This window comes from Chaetodon auriga, chromosome 17, assembly GCF_051107435.1.
Source record: "Chaetodon auriga isolate fChaAug3 chromosome 17, fChaAug3.hap1, whole genome shotgun sequence".
Lineage (NCBI taxonomy): Eukaryota > Metazoa > Chordata > Actinopteri > Chaetodontiformes > Chaetodontidae > Chaetodon > Chaetodon auriga.
In genome coordinates this window covers 16,248,729-16,254,291 of record NC_135090.1, presented here as the reverse complement: position 1 = coordinate 16,254,291, position 5,563 = coordinate 16,248,729, and the positions used below count along the sequence as shown (strand labels likewise).

The 5,563-nt window shown below is 43.2% G+C and overlaps 1 long non-coding RNA gene across 1 annotated transcript; it reads left to right on the top strand.

Moving 5' to 3' along the window:
- Nucleotides 1-2,636: 2,636 nt before the first annotated feature.
- Nucleotides 2,637-5,061, top strand: LOC143335800 (uncharacterized). The gene is made up of 3 exons (XR_013078453.1): nt 2,637-2,837; nt 3,358-3,494; nt 4,568-5,061. It is a non-coding gene; the product is annotated as an uncharacterized LOC143335800 (long non-coding RNA).
- Nucleotides 5,062-5,563: the final 502 nt, after the last annotated feature.

The window sequence follows — 5,563 nt, the reverse complement described above, 5'->3', positions numbered from 1 at the left end:
TCCTTGAAGACAAAACACTGAGGCAACTGATTGCTGATTGGAGACACAAAGGAAAATATGTTTTTTTAAATAAAGTAACACCACAGAAATGTCAAGTAAGCCAGTGGAGTAATTGCTTGTTTGTGCACATTTGGTTCACCTATTTTTTCCAGATCAGTGCATACAAATATAGATCAGGCAAGCTCACATTCACAGTCCATTTTGACAGATGAATTTAATGAGGAGCACTCTGTCATCATTCAGGGATCAAAGGGCAAAATCTAATTTTATTCAGACCTTCAAAGCTGTAAATCCAATCAATAGCATTTTATTTTTTTCACAGTATTGTATGTTTTTTGATGTTTGCATACATTAATGCCAGTCTGGGAGCTGCATAAGCTTCCATGTGCAAGTCTGTGTGCATTTGTCTGTGCTTTGTAAATGTGTTTCTGCACAAAGGTGTATTTGTGAGCGTATGTGTGGGGGTTCGTCGGGGACAGTGTGTGGGACTGTGCACGAGATGTCATTCAAATAGTGCACTGTGAGTGCTGTGAGGCTGCGATAAGCGTAAAGATCTGATTTCACTTCTCAGTGTGCCTACCGCTTTGGCTAATTTTCATAATTAATTAAAAAGCTGGTAAACATTACATCATGCAGCTGATAAGGTTCCCTGTTGTTCCTCTTGCTTCCCATTAACCATGAATTATCAGTGTGTGATGCATTTTCCCTCTGTACTTCACTATTGAACTTCAATGGAGTGATAGTATGGGCTTAATGTTTGACACCACAGTGAACTGGCACAGTGTGGGCCACTGTCAGCCTGTCAATCAATGTGATGAGACTGAAGTTTTAGCTCCAAAGACTTCAGGATATGTCTGATAGATGGTAAAAATGCTGTATGCAGCCAAGTCATGCAGATAGTCCCATTTTGTTTTCCATCCGCAGCTTAATGTTCCTTAACATGAACTTGTAAAGGCTTAAAACTTGATATTCCCTCAGGAGAGAATTATATTCACCAATCATGTTGTGTCATTCTCGACTTCCTTTGCATCTTTTCATTAATGAGCAGGAGGAGGAGGCTTCCAGTTACACCCTGTACGTTCACTGCCAGTCTACAGATGGAGAGAAAACGAAGAGGAGGAGGAGAGATTTGTTATCTTTTTTTTTTTAATTTTAATTAACCTTTTTTCATCCAAGTAACTCCCACTATGATCTAGGATCTGCTTCACAAGCCAAGATGGCAGCTTTGTACTGAGCTCTGACAAACCAAGAGTAAAATAAATAAAATAAACAATTCATAATAAGTGAGGTGCAGTCTAAGCAAAAGGAAGCAGCAGAGCAGGAAAGACAGGGGGAAGAGGGATGTGAGAGAGGTTTCAAAATGATGTGCTAGCAGCTGCCTGCTGTGAACAAGCCCTCTCAGCATCCAGGTCCTCATTGGTTAGGATGACTTAGAGTGGCGCCACGGGCCCTTCACTCTACTCCACCACCATCCTCCATCTCCGTCTTCTGCCTATTAATCTTTCACTCGTATTCCTTCTCTTTCTTCCCCTTCCTCCCTCTTCTCTCTTTTTTCATTTGCTGTTCTCTTCAGCTTCCTCTTCTGTGTCTTTTCTCCTCGCTCTTCTTTCCTTCTCCTCGTCAGCCAAGCATCCTCTTCACATCTTTTCTCTCTGTATCTCTCCATGTGGGGGTGTCATTACACTGGTTACTAATCTAGATTGACCTACTGCTGGTCATATTTGTGTACGGGTCTACATACATATCCCACACTTATTACTCTCTCTCCCTCTCTCTATCCCCCACACACTGTTCTAGCTGTCAGCATCACCCACCCGTAGCAGCTGCAGTGTTTACTTTGGGCTTTCTGCGAATAAGCAGGTCTCCTGTTGTCTGTCCATCTCCTCGCTGCCCTGCGTGTGGAGTGTCGCTGTCAGGATTAAGGCCTCGTAATGAAGAGCAGAGGGAGAGACACGGACCCAAAGGTTGGGTTAGAACAGTACTCCAACGGATTAACACAGCACATAAGTGTTTGGTTGCACCGCAGTTCGTGATTTGACAAACTCATTCCGAGGGAAATACTCTCTGCGGGTTGCTGCGAAGCCAGCAATGAGCACAGTGAGACTGAGTGAGATTGGCACATCAAGAAAACAGATCAATGCCATTACAAAGAACAAAATCTGAATGTGTACATGCTGATATGGGTTCATATTTCAACACTACGCTGCAAGGCAATCCAGAAAGATATATGATATACTGTGGAGTGCCATCTAATTGTTTATGGGCCATATGCTCACAATACTATTTCATCCATTAGTGGGAATCCCTACAGAGAAAAAGATTAGGGAAATAAAATGTGCTAATTCCCCCAAGATGACCCTCACATGTACCTAAAGGCGACGGAGAAGATGGCATGGAGCATCGGAAAACTCCCGAGCCCCTGAAATCAGGTGTAACCCTAATAAATATGGAGCCACACGGCACAGAATAACTGTCCACTTTAATTGCACATTTTCCCACAGTAATTGACGGAATAATTAAGACTCAGAGGAGTCACTGAAACCATCTGGCAGGTAAAGAGAGGATGTCCAAGAGGGCCAGCAGAGAAGTGGAGAGAAAGAGAAACAGTAAGACGTGGCAGAGAAACAAAGAGGTGGAGTGCGCACGAGAGAGAGAGATCGAGACAGAGGGCAAGACTGAGGAGAGGGAGAGTGCAAATGTGGAGCAAGAAGGAGATGGAGAGAAAAGAGGAGTGAAAGAGATGAACTCATTAGTTTCAGTGTTATTCGCAGTGGAGGAACCGCTCTGCCAAATTCAACTTCTGCCAAACAGATTTATCCGAGATGCAGAGAGCTGAGGTGAGTTTCCCCGGCAGGTGTGTGTCGTGTGTGCACTCTTACGTGGTTCATTAATGTACAGCATGAGCATGTGTATGCCCTTGTGTCTGTGCGGCCTGTGTGTATTTTTGCATGTATGTGTTTATCTGTGAGTCGGTGTGATCCTTCAGTTTAGAGGACAAACACGGGGACACAGCAGATAGCATGTGAACACAAACAGAAATATGAAGTAAAATAAAAGAAGAAGGAGAAGACGCCACCATTACTCGTCTGATGTGTCTTCTTCCGTGCAAACATTTATTCTTTGTTTAACATAGATACACACAGGCCATCTGGGTGCTCGCACGCCGCAGCTAGCTGAGAGAAACGCCACTGGTCTCTCTTTGTGCACGCTAGTATTACAAATTGCTGGCAGTGGCAGCTGATCATGTCACAGCAGACGTGCCTAACATTGTGACTTGCTGACAAAAAGATGAAATAGATTTGTTTTAGAGTCTCTACCACACTACAATGTTTGTTTTCTTCTCGTTTTTCCTCCCAGGCTCACCCCGCTGTGCATCTGTGGCTACATTCATACCGTCAGTGTTTGAGATTGACAAGCCATTCGCTAATGAGAGTGAATTTCAATTTGGGGTGCACAGCAGAGCAGAATGAAATGAGCCCTGTGTGTGTGAACAGGTAAACTCAGTTAGCTCCCTTATCCAATGAATAATGCCTTCGCTGTGATTAAGGTCTGTAACCACAGGGACGTTATTTAGTTACAGAAAGAAGATGGTGGCTTCAGCAGCCATTGTATTTTATGTTGCCTGAGTGGCCAAACACCCAGACGTGTGTGTTTGTCCGTCAGGTTGTGTGACAAACTGGCACCAGTAGAAAAAAAAAGAAAAAAGAAAAAAGGAAGCTTTTTCATCCAATGAATTCATCATATTCATGTGTGGAGCTCAAAAGCTGGTGTGAACAGATCTGGTGGAACTACAATGAAGTGGTGTAAGATGTGAGAATGTCACATCTCTCTTATCTCCATATCCGAGTTACCAGCATCTGCCGCTCCTATCTGTCTTGTACAAATCTAATACGCATTGCAGATAGCAACCGAATCGGCTCCCAGATTTGACAGTAACTACCTGAAAATTCAAGATACAATGGAGTTGTCAGTCTTTTCAAAGTCAATTCTGTGTGTGAACTGGATTTAGCACAATCTTGTGGAGTGACAACTGTATTTAGCTGTGGTGTGAGGATACTGCAGCCTATAATTTGCATACTGTAGAGTGGCTGGTCTCCTGAAATTTCCTGAAATGTACACGATGGTGTGTTTTAATGAAAGTGTGAGCGCTGCACAGAAAAAGCAGAAGACAGAGGGTGAAATGACTAGAAACAGACAGCAGCTTGAAACACAAATATAGAAGGAAAGGGAGCAGAGATTTGGTTGACATATGGGTGGATACTCTGGGTTTTATACAGAGCGAGTTTTTAATTGAGTTGCATAAGCTTGTCTTAATCAATGTTGTTTTTCTTGCCTAAATATAACATTTATCCAGCTTTTCATGGGACACACTGGTGAAAAAAGGCTCATCCAATTTGTCCCTCTTTTTCGTAATCCAAATCATGCTATTGTCACATAATCCAATTTTTTGGACTGGGAATGTAATCTCGGCATTATTCGGGTCCACAGCACGTAATCTGCATTTCAGTTTTATGAGACTACATTGCGCTATATTCTCTGTGTCTGTCTCGTGGTTTCTCCCTTACAGTTTCTCCTCAGATCTGAGTTTGCCGGGTCTAAGAGAGAAGATATTAACCCATAATAAAGACAAGAAGACGGAATCAACAGGGAGGAAACACGTTACAAAAGGATGGGTGGGGAGGTAGTCAACAGGCCTCAGCTCCCACAACATCAAGGAAATCCCAGGAGGAAAAGAAGAGGATGGGAGCCAAGTCCATGGAGGCCTGCGGGGAGGGCCAGAATACATTACTGTCATGGACGGCACAGTTCCCTAGACTCACAGGCCTAGAAAGTAGTCTTGAGAGCGAGGCGAACGCAGAACACGACCGATTCTATAGAACTACAAAGTGATCTAGCTGTCAGTGGGGCTGTGAATGATGTGGGGGATGGGCTCTGAGGGTGTATGCATGTATGTATGTGCAGCAGTGGGTGGTGTAGTGCTGTAGAGCCACATAGAGGCTCATAGTAGTTAATTCCAATAACAAATGTGACCTCACTGATGAATAAATGGTTGGATATTTGAATAGGCGCCTGTTTAATTTCTAAGGTGTGAGTGGAAATCCACAGATACTGATGCCGTATTGAGCAACGGTGTGACATAAAGACAAGGGTGTTAAATCATATAACCTGCAGAAGAGTCCTGGAGCAAAACCTCCCCACAAGCCTCCAGTGCTGTTTTTCCAAAGCTTAAAGCAATAGGTATACATTTTGCTATTTGCTGTCTTGCAGAGAGTTAAATGTAAAGCCAGTTAGCTTAGCTTTGTACAACAGCTGGAAACGGCAAGCCTCTCATTTCTTTAATCTGTAAATAATCAAATTTTAAAATGACAGATTGTGGTTTTACAGGCGGTTATGTGCCTAAATCTCTGCTGCTGGTTACTTGGCAAACTCACTGTGGTGACAATACTGAAGAAAGTCACTGCTACTGGCCCAGAACACCCCATAAAACCAGAACGTGTCATCTTTACACTGTTCAAACAAATAAGATGGAACATGTTGATTAGTGAGCATTCGAGGTATTTGT